This window comes from Saccoglossus kowalevskii, chromosome 6 (assembly GCF_978046115.1).
Source record: "Saccoglossus kowalevskii chromosome 6, keSacKowa6.1, whole genome shotgun sequence".
Classification (NCBI taxonomy): domain Eukaryota; kingdom Metazoa; phylum Hemichordata; class Enteropneusta; family Harrimaniidae; genus Saccoglossus; species Saccoglossus kowalevskii.
The window spans coordinates 13,124,038-13,140,811 of record NC_140646.1 but is presented as its reverse complement, the minus strand read 5'-3'; the positions used below and the strand labels follow the sequence as shown (position 1 = coordinate 13,140,811).

The 16,774-nt window shown below is 44.9% G+C and overlaps 13 non-coding genes across 13 annotated transcripts; all 13 read right to left on the bottom strand.

The window, feature by feature from the left end:
* Window positions 1-963: 963 nt before the first annotated feature.
* TRNAN-GUU (transfer RNA asparagine (anticodon GUU)) lies at window positions 964-1,037 on the bottom strand. Its single transcript has one exon. It is a non-coding gene; the product is annotated as a tRNA-Asn (tRNA).
* A 2,039-nt stretch (window positions 1,038-3,076) lies between these two features.
* Window positions 3,077-3,150, bottom strand: TRNAN-GUU (transfer RNA asparagine (anticodon GUU)). Its single transcript has one exon. It is a non-coding gene; the product is annotated as a tRNA-Asn (tRNA).
* Window positions 3,151-4,435: 1,285 nt separating this feature from the next.
* Window positions 4,436-4,509, bottom strand: TRNAN-GUU (transfer RNA asparagine (anticodon GUU)). Its single transcript has one exon. It is a non-coding gene; the product is annotated as a tRNA-Asn (tRNA).
* Window positions 4,510-6,394: 1,885 nt separating this feature from the next.
* TRNAN-GUU (transfer RNA asparagine (anticodon GUU)) lies at window positions 6,395-6,468 on the bottom strand. The gene has a single exon. It is a non-coding gene; the product is annotated as a tRNA-Asn (tRNA).
* A 375-nt stretch (window positions 6,469-6,843) lies between these two features.
* Window positions 6,844-6,917, bottom strand: TRNAN-GUU (transfer RNA asparagine (anticodon GUU)). The gene has a single exon. It is a non-coding gene; the product is annotated as a tRNA-Asn (tRNA).
* A 225-nt stretch (window positions 6,918-7,142) lies between these two features.
* Window positions 7,143-7,216, bottom strand: TRNAN-GUU (transfer RNA asparagine (anticodon GUU)). The gene has a single exon. It is a non-coding gene; the product is annotated as a tRNA-Asn (tRNA).
* Window positions 7,217-9,406: 2,190 nt separating this feature from the next.
* Window positions 9,407-9,480, bottom strand: TRNAN-GUU (transfer RNA asparagine (anticodon GUU)). The gene has a single exon. It is a non-coding gene; the product is annotated as a tRNA-Asn (tRNA).
* Window positions 9,481-9,556: 76 nt separating this feature from the next.
* On the bottom strand, window positions 9,557-9,630 carry TRNAN-GUU (transfer RNA asparagine (anticodon GUU)). Its single transcript has one exon. It is a non-coding gene; the product is annotated as a tRNA-Asn (tRNA).
* Window positions 9,631-10,915: 1,285 nt separating this feature from the next.
* Window positions 10,916-10,989, bottom strand: TRNAN-GUU (transfer RNA asparagine (anticodon GUU)). Its single transcript has one exon. It is a non-coding gene; the product is annotated as a tRNA-Asn (tRNA).
* Window positions 10,990-13,018: 2,029 nt separating this feature from the next.
* On the bottom strand, window positions 13,019-13,092 carry TRNAN-GUU (transfer RNA asparagine (anticodon GUU)). The gene has a single exon. It is a non-coding gene; the product is annotated as a tRNA-Asn (tRNA).
* Window positions 13,093-14,065: 973 nt separating this feature from the next.
* TRNAN-GUU (transfer RNA asparagine (anticodon GUU)) lies at window positions 14,066-14,139 on the bottom strand. The gene has a single exon. It is a non-coding gene; the product is annotated as a tRNA-Asn (tRNA).
* Window positions 14,140-15,112: 973 nt separating this feature from the next.
* Window positions 15,113-15,186, bottom strand: TRNAN-GUU (transfer RNA asparagine (anticodon GUU)). Its single transcript has one exon. It is a non-coding gene; the product is annotated as a tRNA-Asn (tRNA).
* Window positions 15,187-15,411: 225 nt separating this feature from the next.
* On the bottom strand, window positions 15,412-15,485 carry TRNAN-GUU (transfer RNA asparagine (anticodon GUU)). Its single transcript has one exon. It is a non-coding gene; the product is annotated as a tRNA-Asn (tRNA).
* Window positions 15,486-16,774: the final 1,289 nt, after the last annotated feature.

Sequence of the window (16,774 nt, the reverse complement as noted above, 5' to 3'; positions counted from 1 at the left end):
TTGTATTAATATCGCGAATCCACACGTGAGAAAATGTGCGTAATAAAAACTTCTACTTCGTCCCTGGGTGGGCTTGAACCACCAACCTTACAGTTAACAGCCGAACGCGCTAACCGATGGCGCTACAGACACTGCGACATTGGTGTTATGTTGTATTCATATCTCGAATTCACACGTGAGAAAATGTGCGTAATAAAAACTTCTACTTCGTCCCTGGGTGGGCTTGAACCACCAACCTTTTGGTTAACAGCCGAACGCGCTAACCGATGGCGCTACAGACACTGCGACATTGGTGTTATGTTGCATTCATATCGCAAATTCACACATGAGAAAATGTGTGTAATAAAAACTTCTACTTCGTCCCTGGGTGGGCTTGAATCACCAACCTTTCGGTTAACAGCCGAACGCGCTAACCAAATGCGCCACAGAGACTGCAACCTTGGTGATATGTTGTGTTGTATTCATATCGCAAATCCACACATGAGAAAATGTGTGTAATAAAAACTTGTACTTCGTCCCTGGGTGGGCTTGAACCACCAACCTTTCGGTTAACAGCCAAACGCGCTAACCGATTGCGCTACAGACACTGCGACATTGGTGTTATTTTGCATTCATATCGCGAATCCACACATGAGAATTTGTGTGTAATAAAAACTTGTACTTCGTCCCTGGGTGGGCTTGAACAACCAACCTTTCGGTTAACAGCTGAACGCGCTAACCGATTGCGCTACATATACTGCGACATTGGTGTTATGTTGTATTCATATCGCGAATCCTCACATGAGAAAATGTGTGTAATAAAAACTTCTACTTCGTCCCTGGGTGGGCTTGAATCACCAACCTTTCGGTTAACAGCCGAACGCGCTAACCGATGGCGCTACAGACACTGCGACATTGGTGTTATGTTGTATTCATATCGCGAATTCTCACATGAGAACATGTGTGTAATAAAAACTTATACTTCGTCCCTGGGTGGGCTTGAACCACCAACCTTTCGGTTAACAGCCGAACGCGCTAACCGATTGCGCCACAGAGACTGCAACATTGGTGTTATATTGTATTCATATCGCGAATCCACACATCAGAAAATGTGTGTAATAAAAACTTCTACTTCGTCCCTGGGTGGGCTTGAACAACCAACCTTTCGGTTAACAGCCGAACGCGCTAACCGATTGCGCTACAGATACTGCGACATTGGTGTTATGTTGCATTCATATCGCGAATTCACACATGAGAAATTGTGTGTAATAAAAACTTGTACTTCTTCCCTGTTTGGGCTTGAACCACCAACCTTTCGGTTAACAGGCGAACGCGCTAATCGATTGCGCCACAGAGACTACAACAATGGCGTTATGTTGTATTCATATCGCGAATCCACACATGAGAAAATGTGTGTAATAAAAATGTGTACTTCGTCCCTGGGTGGGCTTGAACCAGCAACCTTTCGGTTAACAGCCAAACGCGCTAACCGATTGCGCCACAGAGACTGCAACATTGGTGTTATATTGTATTCATATCGCGAATTCACACATGAGAAAATGTGTGTAATAAAAACTTGTACTTCGTCCCTGGGTGGGCTTGAATCACCAACCATTCGGTTAACAGCCGAACGCACTAACCAATTGCGCCACAGAGACTGCAACCTCGGTGATATGTTGTGTTGTATTAATATCGCGAATCCACACGTGAGAAAATGTGCGTAATAAAACTTCTACTTCGTCCCTGTGTGGGCTTGAATCACCAACCTTTCGGTTAACAGCCGAACGCGCGAACCGATGGCGCTACAGACTCTGCGACATTGGTGTTATGTTGTATTCACATCGCGAATTCTCACATGAGAACATGTGTGTAATAAAAACTTATACATCGTCCCTGAGTGGGCTTGAACCACCAACCTTTCGGTTAACAGCCGAACGCGCTAACCGATTGCGCCACAGAGACTGTAACAATGGCGTTATGTTGTATTCATATCGCGAATCCACACATGAGAAAATGTGTGTAATAAAAACTTCTACTTCGTCCCTGGGTGGGCTTGAATCACCAACCTTTCGGTTAACAGCCGAACGCGCTAACCAAATGCGCTACAGAGACTGCAACCTTGGTGATATGTTGTGTTGTATTCATATCGCAAATCCACACATGAGAAAATGTGTGTAATAAAAACTTGTACTTCGTCCCTGGGTGGGCTTGAACCACCAACCTTTCGGTTAACAGCCAAACGCGATAACCGATTGCGCTACAAACACTGCGACATTGGTGTTATTTTGCATTCATATCGCGAATCCACACATGAGAATTTGTGTGTAATAAAAACTTGTACTTCGTCCCTGGGTGGGCTTGAACAACCAACCTTTCGGTTAACAGCCGAACGCGCTAACCGATTGCGCTACAGATACTGCGACATTGGTGTTATGTTGCATTCATATCGCGAATTCACACATGAGAAATTGTGTGTAACAAAAACTTGTACTTCGTCCCTGTTTGGGCTTGAACCACCAACCTTTCGTTTAACAGCCGAACGCGCTAATCGATTGCGCCACAGAGACTGCAACATTGGTGTTATATTGTATTCATATCGCGAATTCACACATGAGAAAATGTGTGTAATAAAAACTTGTACTTCGTCCCTGGGTGGGCTTGAATCACCAACCTTTCGGTTAACAGCCGAACGCACTAACCAATTGCGCCACAGAGACTGCAACCTCGGTGATATGTTGTGTTGTATTAATATCGCGAATCCACACGTGAGAAAATGTGCGTAATAAAACTTCTACTTCGTCCCTGGGTGGGCTTGAATCACCAACCTTTCGGTTAACAGCCGAACGCGCGAACCGATGGCGCTACAGACTCTGCGACATTGGTGTTATGTTGTATTCATATCGCGAATTCACACATGAGAATATGTGTGTAATAAAAACTTGTACTTCGTCCCTGTTTGGGCTTGAACCACCAACCTTTCGGTTAACAGCCGAACGCGCGAACCGATGGCGCTACAGTCACTGCGACATTGGTGTTATGTTTTATTCATATCGCGAATTCACACATGAGAAAATCTGTGTAATAAAAACTTCTACTTCGTCCCTGGGTGGGCTTGAACCACCAACCTTTCGGTTAACAGCCGAACGCGCTAACCGATTGCGCCACAGAGACTACAACAATGGTGTTATATTGTCTTCATATCGCGAATTCACACATGAGAAAATGTGTGTAATAAAAACTTGTACTTCGTCCCTGGGTGGGCTTGAACCACCAACCTTTTGGTTAACAGCCGAACGCGCTAACCGATGGCGCTACAGACACTGCGACATTGGTGTTATGTTGTATTCATATCGCAAATTCACACATGAAAAAATGTGTGTAATAAAAACTTCTACTTCGTCCCTGGGTGGGCTTGAATCACCAACCTTTCGGTTAACAGCCGAACGCGCTAACCAAATGCGCCACAGAGACTGCAACCTTGGTGATATGTTGTGTTGTATTCATATCGCAAATCCACACATGAGAATATGTGTGTAATAAAAACTTGTACTTCGTCCCTGGGTGGGCTTGAACCACCAACCTTTCGGTTAACAGCCAAACGCGCTAACCGATTGCGCTACAGACACTGCGACATTGGTGTTATTTTGCATTCATATCGCGAATCCACACATGAGAATTTGTGTGTAATAAAAACTTGTACTTCGTCCCTGGGTGGGCTTGAACAACCAACCTTTCGGTTAACAGCCGAACGCGCTAACCGATTGCGCTACAGATACTGCGACATTGGTGTTATGTTGCATTCATATCGCGAATTCACACATGAGAAATTGTGTGTAATAAAAACTTGTACTTCTTCCCTGTTTGGGCTTGAACCACCAACCTTTCGGTTAACAGGCGAACGCGCTAATCGATTGCGCCACAGAGACTACAACAATGGCGTTATGTTGTATTCATATCGCGAATCCACACATGAGAAAATGTGTGTAATAAAAATGTGTACTTCGTCCCTGGGTGGGCTTGAACCAGCAACCTTTCGGTTAACAGCCAAACGCGCTAACCGATTGCGCCACAGAGACTGCAACATTGGTGTTATATTGTATTCATATCGCGAATTCACACATGAGAAAATGTGTGTAATAAAAACTTGTACTTCGTCCCTGGGTGGGCTTGAATCACCAACCATTCGGTTAACAGCCGAACGCACTAACCAATTGCGCCACAGAGACTGCAACCTCGGTGATATGTTGTGTTGTATTAATATCGCGAATCCACACGTGAGAAAATGTGCGTAATAAAACTTCTACTTCGTCCCTGTGTGGGCTTGAATCACCAACCTTTCGGTTAACAGCCGAACGCGCGAACCGATGGCGCTACAGACTCTGCGACATTGGTGTTATGTTGTATTCACATCGCGAATTCTCACATGAGAACATGTGTGTAATAAAAACTTATACATCGTCCCTGGGTGGGCTTGAACCACCAACCTTTCGGTTAACAGCCGAACGCGCTAACCGATTGCGCCACAGAGACTGTAACAATGGTGTTATATTGTCTTCATATCGCGAATTCACACATGAGAAAATGTGTGTAATAAAAACTTGTACTTCGTCCCTGGGTGGGCTTGAACCACCAACCTTTTGGTTAACAGCCGAACGCGCTAACCGATGGCGCTACAGACACTGCGACATTGGTATTATGTTGTATTCATATCGCAAATTCACACATGAGAAAATGTGTGTAATAAAAACTTCTACTTCGTCCCTGGGTGGGCTTGAATCACCAACCTTTCGGTTAACAGCCGAACGCGCTAACCAAATGCGCCACAGAGACTGCAACCTTGGTAATATGTTGTGTTGTATTCATATCGCAAATCCACACATGAGAAAATGTGTGTAATAAAAACTTGTACTTCGTCCCTGGGTGGGCTTGAACCACCAACCTTTCGGTTAACAGCCAAACGCGATAACCGATTGCGCTACAAACACTGCGACATTGGTGTTATTTTGCATTCATATCGCGAATCCACACATGAGAATTTGTGTGTAATAAAAACTTGTACTTCGTCCCTGGGTGGGCTTGAACAACCAACCTTTCGGTTAACAGCCGAACGCGCTAACCGATTGCGCTACAGATACTGCGACATTGGTGTTATGTTGCATTCATATCGCGAATTCACACATGAGAAATTGTGTGTAACAAAAACTTGTACTTCGTCCCTGTTTGGGCTTGAACCACCAACCTTTCGTTTAACAGCCGAACGCGCAAATCGATTGCGCCACAGAGACTGCAACATTGGTATTATATTGTATTCATATCGCGAATTCACACATGAGAAAATGTGTGTAATAAAAACTTGTACTTCGTCCCTGGGTGGGCTTGAATCACCAACCTTTCGGTTAACAGCCGAACGCACTAACCAATTGCGCCACAGAGACTGCAACCTCGGTGATATGTTGTGTTGTATTAATATCGCGAATCCACACGTGAGAAAATGTGCGTAATAAAACTTCTACTTCGTCCCTGGGTGGGCTTGAATCACCAACCTTTCGGTTAACAGCCGAACGCGCGAACCGATGGCGCTACAGACTCTGCGACATTGGTGTTATGTTGTATTCATATCGCGAATTCACACATGAGAACATGTGTGTAATAAAAACTTGTACTTCGTCCCTGTTTGGGCTTGAACCACCAACCTTTCGGTTAACAGCCGAACGCGCTAATCGATTGCGCGACAGAGACTACAACAATGGCGTTATGTTGTATTCATATCGCGAATCCACACATGAGAAAATGTGTGTAATAAAAACTTGTACTTCGTCCCTGGGTGGGCTTGAACCACCAACCTTTCGGTTAACAGCCGAACGCGCTAATCGATTGCGCGACAGAGACTACAACAATGGCGTTATGTTGTATTCATATCGCGAATCCACACATGAGAAAATGTGTGTAATAAAAACTTCTACTTCGTCCCTGTGTGGGCTTGAACGACCAACCTTTCGGTTAACAGCCAAACGCGCTAACCGATTGCGCTACAGACACTGCGACATTGGTGTTATTTTGCATTCATATCGCGAATCCACACATGAGAATTTGTGTGTAATAAAAACTTGTACTTCGTCCCTGGGTGGGCTTGAACAACCAACCTTTCGGTTAACTGCCGAACGCGCTAACCGATTGCGCTACAGACACTGCGACATTGGCGTTATGTTGCATTCATATCGCGAATTCACACATGAGAAATTGTGTGTAACAAAAACTTGTACTTCGTCCCTGTTTGGGCTTGAACCACCAACCTTTCGGTTAACAGCCGAACGCGCTAATCGATTGCGCCACAGAGACTACAACAATGGCGTTATGTTGTATTCATATCGCGAATCCACACATGAGAAAATGTGTGTAATAAAAACTTGTACTTCGTCCCTGGGTGGGCTTGAACCACCAACCTTTCGGTTAACAGCCGAACGCGCTAACCGATTGCGCCACAGAGACTGTAACAATGGTGTTATGTTGTATTCATATCGCGAATCCACACATGAGAAAATGTGTGTAATAAAAACTTCTACTTCGTCCCTGGGTGGCTTGAATCACCAACCTTTCGGTTAACAGCCGAACGCGCGAACCGATTGCGCTACAGACACTGCGACATTGGCGTTATGTTGCATTCATATCGCGAATTCACACATGAGAAATTGTGTGTAACAAAAACTTGTACTTCGTCCCTGTTTGGGCTTGAACCACCAACCTTTCGGTTAACAGCCGAACGCGCTAATCGATTGCGCCACAGAGACTACAACAATGGCGTTATGTTGTATTCATATCGCGAATCCACACATGAGAAAATGTGTGTAATAAAAACTTGTACTTCGTCCCTGGGTGGGCTTGAACCACCAACCTTTCGGTTAACAGCCGAACGCGCTAACCGATTGCGCCACAGAGACTGTAACAATGGTGTTATGTTGTATTCATATCGCGAATCCACACATGAGAAAATGTGTGTAATAAAAACTTCTACTTCGTCCCTGGGTGGCTTGAATCACCAACCTTTCGGTTAACAGCCGAACGCGCGAACCGATGGCGCTACAGACACTGCGACATTGGCGTTATGTTGTATTCATATCGCGAATTCTCACATGAGAACATGTGTGTAATAAAAACTTATACTTCGTCCCTGGGTGGGCTTGAACCACCAACCTTTCGGTTAACAGCCGAACGCGCTAACCGATTGCGCCACAGAGACTGCAACATTGGTGTTATATTGTATTCATATCGCGAATCCACACATGAGAAAATGTGTGTAATAAAAACTTCTACTTCGTCCCTGGGTGGCTTGAATCACCAACCTTTCGGTTAACAGCCGAACGCGCGAACCGATGGCGCTACAGACACTGCGACATTGGTGTTATGTTTTATTCATATCGCGAATTCACACATGAGAAAATCTGTGTAATAAAAACTTCTACTTCGTCCCTGGGTGGGCTTGAACCACCAACCTTTCGGATAACAGCCAAACGCGCTAACCGATTGCGCCACAGAGACTGCAACATTGGTGTTATATTGTATTCATATCGCGAATTCACACATGAGAAAATATGTGTAATAAAAACTTGTACTTCGTCCCTGGGTGGGCTTGAATCACCAACCTTTCGGTTAACAGCCGAACGCACTAACCAATTGCGCCACAGAGACTGTAACCTTGGTGATATGTTGTATTGTATTAATATCGCGAATCCACACGTGAGAAAATGTGCGTAATAAAAACTTCTACTTCGTCCCTGGGTGGGCTTGAACCACCAACCTTACAGTTAACAGCCGAACGCGCTAACCGATGGCGCTACAGACACTGCGACATTGGTGTTATGTTGTATTCATATCTCGAATTCACACGTGAGAAAATGTGCGTAATAAAAACTTCTACTTCGTCCCTGGGTGGGCTTGAACCACCAACCTTTCGGTTAACAGCCGAACGCGCGAACGGATGGCGCTACATACACTGCGACATTGGTGTTATGTTGCATTCATATCGCGAATTCACACATGAGAAATTGTGTGTAACAAAAACTTGTACATCGTCCCTGTTTGGGCTTGAACCACCAACCTTTCGGTTAACAGCCGAACGCGCTAATCGATTGCGCCACAGAGACTACAACAATGGCGTTATGTTGTATTCATATCGCGAATCCACACATGAGAAAATGTGTGTAATAAAAATGTGTACTTCGTCCCTGGGTGGGCTTGAACCACCAACCTTTCGGTTAACAGCCAAACGCGCTAACCGATTGCGCCACAGAGACTGCAACATTGGTGTTATATTGTATTCATATCGCGAATTCACACATGAGAAAATATGTGTAATAAAAACTTGTACTTCGTCCCTGGGTGGGCTTGAATCACCAACCTTTCGGTTAACAGCCGAACGCACTAACCAATTGCGACACAGAGACTGCGACATTGGTGATATGTTGTATTGTATTAATATCGCGAATCCACACGTGAGAAAATGTGCGTAATAAAAACTTCTACTTCGTCCCTGGGTGGGCTTGAACCACCAACCTTACAGTTAACAGCCGAACGCGCTAACCGATGGCGCTACAGACACTGCGACATTGGTGTTATGTTGTATTCATATCTCGAATTCACACGTGAGAAAATGTGCGTAATAAAAACTTCTACTTCGTCCCTGGGTGGGCTTGAACCACCAACCTTTTGGTTAACAGCCGAACGCGCTAACCGATGGCGCTACAGACACTGCGACATTGGTGTTATGTTGCATTCATATCGCAAATTCACACATGAGAAAATGTGTGTAATAAAAACTTCTACTTCGTCCCTGGGTGGGCTTGAATCACCAACCTTTCGGTTAACAGCCGAACGCGCTAACCAAATGCGCCACAGAGACTGCAACCTTGGTGATATGTTGTGTTGTATTCATATCGCAAATCCACACATGAGAAAATGTGTGTAATAAAAACTTGTACTTCGTCCCTGGGTGGGCTTGAACCACCAACCTTTCGGTTAACAGCCAAACGCGCTAACCGATTGCGCTACAGACACTGCGACATTGGTGTTATTTTGCATTCATATCGCGAATCCACACATGAGAATTTGTGTGTAATAAAAACTTGTACTTCGTCCCTGGGTGGGCTTGAACAACCAACCTTTCGGTTAACAGCTGAACGCGCTAACCGATTGCGCTACATATACTGCGACATTGGTGTTATGTTGTATTCATATCGCGAATCCTCACATGAGAAAATGTGTGTAATAAAAACTTCTACTTCGTCCCTGGGTGGGCTTGAATCACCAACCTTTCGGTTAACAGCCGAACGCGCTAACCGATGGCGCTACAGACACTGCGACATTGGTGTTATGTTGTATTCATATCGCGAATTCTCACATGAGAACATGTGTGTAATAAAAACTTATACTTCGTCCCTGGGTGGGCTTGAACCACCAACCTTTCGGTTAACAGCCGAACGCGCTAACCGATTGCGCCACAGAGACTGCAACATTGGTGTTATATTGTATTCATATCGCGAATCCACACATCAGAAAATGTGTGTAATAAAAACTTCTACTTCGTCCCTGGGTGGGCTTGAACCACCAACCTTTCGGTTAACAGCCGAACGCGCTAACCGATTGCGCCACAGAGACTACAACAATGGTGTTATATTGTCTTCATATCGCGAATTCACACATGAGAAAATGTGTGTAATAAAAACTTGTACTTCGTCCCTGGGTGGGCTTGAACCACCAACCTTTTGGTTAACAGCCGAACGCGCTAACCGATGGCGCTACAGACACTGCGACATTGGTGTTATGTTGTATTCATATCGCAAATTCACACATGAGAAAATGTGTGTAATAAAAACTTCTACTTCGTCCCTGGGTGGGCTTGAATCACCAACCTTTCGGTTAACAGCCGAACGCGCTAACCAAATGCGCCACAGAGACTGCAACCTTGGTGATATGTTGTGTTGTATTCATATCGCAAATCCACACATGAGAAAATGTGTGTAATAAAAACTTGTACTTCGTCCCTGGGTGGGCTTGAACCACCAACCTTTCGGTTAACAGCCAAACGCGCTAACCGATTGCGCTACAGACACTGCGACATTGGTGTTATTTTGCATTCATATCGCGAATCCACACATGAGAATTTGTGTGTAATAAAAACTTGTACTTCGTCCCTGGGTGGGCTTGAACAACCAACCTTTCGGTTAACAGCCGAACGCGCTAACCGATTGCGCTACAGATACTGCGACATTGGTGTTATGTTGCATTCATATCGCGAATTCACACATGAGAAATTGTGTGTAATAAAAACTTGTACTTCTTCCCTGTTTGGGCTTGAACCACCAACCTTTCGGTTAACAGGCGAACGCGCTAATCGATTGCGCCACAGAGACTACAACAATGGCGTTATGTTGTATTCATATCGCGAATCCACACATGAGAAAATGTGTGTAATAAAAATGTGTACTTCGTCCCTGGGTGGGCTTGAACCAGCAACCTTTCGGTTAACAGCCAAACGCGCTAACCGATTGCGCCACAGAGACTGCAACATTGGTGTTATATTGTATTCATATCGCGAATTCACACATGAGAAAATGTGTGTAATAAAAACTTGTACTTCGTCCCTGGGTGGGCTTGAATCACCAACCATTCGGTTAACAGCCGAACGCACTAACCAATTGCGCCACAGAGACTGCAACCTCGGTGATATGTTGTGTTGTATTAATATCGCGAATCCACACGTGAGAAAATGTGCGTAATAAAACTTCTACTTCGTCCCTGTGTGGGCTTGCATCACCAACCTTTCGGTTAACAGCCGAACGCGCGAACCGATGGCGCTACAGACTCTGCGACATTGGTGTTATGTTGTATTCACATCGCGAATTCTCACATGAGAACATGTGTGTAATAAAAACTTATACATCGTCCCTGGGTGGGCTTGAACCACCAACCTTTCGGTTAACAGCCGAACGCGCTAACCGATTGCGCCACAGAGACTGTAACAATGGTGTTATATTGTCTTCATATCGCGAATTCACACATGAGAAAATGTGTGTAATAAAAACTTGTACTTCGTCCCTGGGTGGGCTTGAACCACCAACCTTTTGGTTAACAGCCGAACGCACTAACCGATGGCGCTACAGACACTGCGACATTGGTATTATGTTGTATTCATATCGCAAATTCACACATGAGAAAATGTGTGTAATAAAAACTTCTACTTCGTCCCTGGGTGGGCTTGAATCACCAACCTTTCGGTTAACAGCCGAACGCGCTAACCAAATGCGCCACAGAGACTGCAACCTTGGTGATATGTTGTGTTGTATTCATATCGCAAATCCACACATGAGAAAATGTGTGTAATAAAAACTTGTACTTCGTCCCTGGGTGGGCTTGAACCACCAACCTTTCGGTTAACAGCCAAACGCGATAACCGATTGCGCTACAAACACTGCGACATTGGTGTTATTTTGCATTCATATCGCGAATCCACACATGAGAATTTGTGTGTAATAAAAACTTGTACTTCGTCCCTGGGTGGGCTTGAACAACCAACCTTTCGGTTAACAGCCGAACGCGCTAACCGATTGCGCTACAGATACTGCGACATTGGTGTTATGTTGCATTCATATCGCGAATTCACACATGAGAAATTGTGTGTAACAAAAACTTGCACTTCGTCCCTGTTTGGGCTTGAACCACCAACCTTTCGTTTAACAGCCGAACGCGCTAATCGATTGCGCCACAGAGACTACAACAATGGCGTTATGTTGTATTCATATCGCGAATCCACACATGAGAAAATGTGTGTGATAAAAACTTGTACTTCGTCCCTGGGTGGGCTTGAACCAGCAACCTTTCGGTTAACAGCCAAACGCGCTAACCGATTGCGCCACAGAGACTGCAACATTGGTGTTATATTGTATTCATATCGCGAATTCACACATGAGAAAATGTGTGTAATAAAAACTTGTACTTCGTCCCTGGGTGGGCTTGAATCACCAACCTTTCGGTTAACAGCCGAACGCGCTAACCGATTGCGCCACAGAGACTGCAACATTGGTGTTATATTGTATTCATATCGCGAATCCACACATGAGAAAATGTGTGTAATAAAAACTTCTACTTCGTCCCTGTGTGGGCTTGAACGACCAACCTTTCGGTTAACAGCCAAACGCGCTAACCGATTGCCCTACAGACACTGCGACATTGGTGTTATTTTGCATTCATATCGCGAATCCACACATGAGAATTTGTGTGTAATAAAAACTTGTACTTCGTCCCTGGGTGGGCTTGAACAACCAACCTTTCGGTTAACTGCCGAACGCGCTAACCGATTGCGCTACAGACACTGCGACATTGGCGTTATGTTGCATTCATATCGCGAATTCACACATGAGAAATTGTGTGTAACAAAAACTTGTACTTCGTCCCTGTTTGGGCTTGAACCACCAACCTTTCGGTTAACAGCCGAACGCGCTAATCGATTGCGCCACAGAGACTACAACAATGGCGTTATGTTGTATTCATATCGCGAATCCACACATGAGAAAATGTGTGTAATAAAAACTTGTACTTCGTCCCTGGGTGGGCTTGAACCACCAACCTTTCGTTTAACAGCCGAACGCGCTAACCGATTGCGCCACAGAGACTGTAACAATGGTGTTATGTTGTATTCATATCGCGAATCCACACATGAGAAAATGTGTGTAATAAAAACTTCTACTTCGTCCCTGGGTGGCTTGAATCACCACCTTTCGGTTAACAGCCGAACGCGCGAACCGATTGCGCTACAGACACTGCGACATTGGCGTTATGTTGCATTCATATCGCGAATTCACACATGAGAAATTGTGTGTAACAAAAACTTGTACTTCGTCCCTGTTTGGGCTTGAACCACCAACCTTTCGGTTAACAGCCGAACGCGCTAATCGATTGCGCCACAGAGACTACAACAATGGCGTTATGTTGTATTCATATCGCGAATCCACACTTGAGAAAATGTGTGTAATAAAAACTTGTACTTCGTCCCTGGGTGGGCTTGAACCACCAACCTTTCGGTTAACAGCCGAACGCGCTAACCGATTGCGCCACAGAGACTGTAACAATGGTGTTATGTTGTATTCATATCGCGAATCCACACATGAGAAAATGTGTGTAATAAAAACTTCTACTTCGTCCCTGGGTGGCTTGAATCACCAACCTTTCGGTTAACAGCCGAACGCGCGAACCGATGGCGCTACAGACATTGCGACATTGGCGTTATGTTGTATTCATATCGCGAATTCTCACATGAGAACATGTGTGTAATAAAAACTTATACTTCGTCCCTGGGTGGGCTTGAACGACCAACCTTTCGGTTAACAGCCGAACGCGCTAACCGATTGCGCCACAGAGACTGCAACATTGGGGTTATATTGTATTCATATCGCGAATCCACACATGAGAAAATGTGTGTAATAAAAACTTCTACTTCGTCCCTGGGTGGCTTGAATCACCAACCTTTCGGTTAACAGCCGAACGCGCGAACCGATGGCGCTACAGACACTGCGACATTGGTGTTATGTTTTATTCATATCGCGAATTCACACATGAGAAAATCTGTGTAATAAAAACTTCTACTTCGTCCCTGGGTGGGCTTGAACCACCAACCTTTCGGATAACAGCCAAACGCGCTAACCGATTGCGCCACAGAGACTGCAACATTGGTGTTATATTGTATTCATATCGCGAATTCACACATGAGAAAATATGTGTAATAAAAACTTCTACTTCGTCCCTGGGTGGCTTGAATCACCAACCTTTCGGTTAACAGCCGAACGCGCGAACCGATTGCGCTACAGACACTGCGACATTGGCGTTATGTTGCATTCATATCGCGAATTCACACATGAGAAATTGTGTGTAACAAAAACTTGTACTTCGTCCCTGTTTGGGCTTGAACCACCAACCTTTCGGTTAACAGCCGAACGCGCTAATCGATTGCGCCACAGAGACTACAACAATGGCGTTATGTTGTATTCATATCGCGAATCCACACATGAGAAAATGTGTGTAATAAAAACTTGTACTTCGTCCCTGGGTGGGCTTGAACCACCAACCTTTCGGTTAACAGCCGAACGCGCTAACCGATTGCGCCACAGAGACTGTAACAATGGTGTTATGTTGTATTCATATCGCGAATCCACACATGAGAAAATGTGTGTAATAAAAACTTCTACTTCGTCCCTGGGTGGCTTGAATCACCAACCTTTCGGTTAACAGCCGAACGCGCGAACCGATGGCGCTACAGACATTGCGACATTGGCGTTATGTTGTATTCATATCGCGAATTCTCACATGAGAACATGTGTGTAATAAAAACTTATACTTCGTCCCTGGGTGGGCTTGAACGACCAACCTTTCGGTTAACAGCCGAACGCGCTAACCGATTGCGCCACAGAGACTGCAACATTGGGGTTATATTGTATTCATATCGCGAATCCACACATGAGAAAATGTGTGTAATAAAAACTTCTACTTCGTCCCTGGGTGGCTTGAATCACCAACCTTTCGGTTAACAGCCGAACGCGCGAACCGATGGCGCTACAGACACTGCGACATTGGTGTTATGTTTTATTCATATCGCGAATTCACACATGAGAAAATCTGTGTAATAAAAACTTCTACTTCGTCCCTGGGTGGGCTTGAACCACCAACCTTTCGGATAACAGCCAAACGCGCTAACCGATTGCGCCACAGAGACTGCAACATTGGTGTTATATTGTATTCATATCGCGAATTCACACATGAGAAAATATGTGTAATAAAAACTTCTACTTCGTCCCTGGGTGGCTTGAATCACCAACCTTTCGGTTAACAGCCGAACGCGCGAACCGATTGCGCTACAGACACTGCGACATTGGCGTTATGTTGCATTCATATCGCGAATTCACACATGAGAAATTGTGTGTAACAAAAACTTGTACTTCGTCCCTGTTTGGGCTTGAACCACCAACCTTTCGGTTAGCAGCCGAACGCGCTAATCGATTGCGCCACAGAGACTACAACAATGGCGTTATGTTGTATTCATATCGCGAATCCACACATGAGAAAATGTGTGTTATAAAAACTTGTACTTCGTCCCTGGGTGGGCTTGAACCACCAACCTTTCGGTTAACAGCCGAACGCGCTAACCGATTGCGCCACAGAGACTGTAACAATGGTGTTATGTTGTATTCATATCGCGAATCCACACATGAGAAAATGTGTGTAATAAAAACTTCTACTTCGTCCCTGGGTGGCTTGAATCACCAACCTTTCGGTTAACAGCCGAACGCGCGAACCGATGGCGCTACAGACATTGCGACATTGGCGTTATGTTGTATTCATATCGCGAATTCTCACATGAGAACATGTGTGTAATAAAAACTTATACTTCGTCCCTGGGTGGGCTTGAACCACCAACCTTTCGGTTAACAGCCGAACGCGCTAACCGATTGCGCCACAGAGACTGCAACATTGGTGTTATATTGTATTCATATCGCGAATCCACACATGAGAAAATGTGTGTAATAAAAACTTCTACTTCGTCCCTGGGTGGCTTGAATCACCAACCTTTCGGTTAACAGCCGAACGCGCGAACCGATGGCGCTACAGACACTGCGACATTGGTGTTATGTTTTATTCATATCGCGAATTCACACATGAGAAAATCTGTGTAATAAAAACTTGTACTTCGTCCCTGGGTGGGCTTGAATCACCAACCTTTCGGTTAACAGCCGAACGCACTAACCAATTGCGCCACAGAGACTGTAACCTTGGTGATATGTTGTATTGTATTAATATCGCGAATCCACACGTGAGAAAATGTGCGTAATAAAAACTTCTACTTCGTCCCTGGGTGGGCTTGAACCACCAACCTTACAGTTAACAGCCGAACGCGCTAACCGATGGCGCTACAGACACTGCGACATTGGTGTTATGTTGTATTCATATCGCGAATCCTCACATGAGAAAATGTGTGTAATAAAAACTTCTACTTCGTCCCTGGGTGGGCTTGAATCACCAACCTTTCGGTTAACAGCCGAACGCGCGAACGGATGGCGCTACATACACTGCGACATTGGTGTTATGTTGCATTCATATCGCGAATTCACACATGAGAAATTGTGTGTAACAAAAACTTGTACTTCGTCCCTGTTTGGGCTTGAACCACCAACCTTTCGGTTAACAGCCGAACGCGCTAATCGATTGCGCCACAGAGACTACAACAATGGCGTTATGTTGTATTCATATCGCGAATCCACACATGAGAAAATGTGTGTAATAAAAATGTGTACTTCGTCCCTGGGTGGGCTTGAACCACCAACCTTTCGGTTAACAGCCAAACGCGCTAACCGATTGCGCCACAGAGACTGCAACATTGGTGTTATATTGTATTCATATCGCGAATTCACACATGAGAAAATATGTGTAATAAAAACTTGTACTTCGTCCCTGGGTGGGCTTGAATCACCAACCTTTCGGTTAACAGCCGAACGCACTAACCAATTGCGCCACAGAGACTGCAACCTTGGTGATATGTTGTATTGTATTAATATCGCGAATCCACACGTGAGAAAATGTGCGTAATAAAAACTTCTACTTCGTCCCTGGGTGGGCTAGAACCACCAACCTTACAGTTAACAGCCGAACGCGCTAACCGATGGCGCTACAGACACTGCGACATTGGTGTTATGTTGTATTCATATCTCGAATTCACACGTGAGAAAATGTGCGTAATAAAAACTTCTACTTCGTC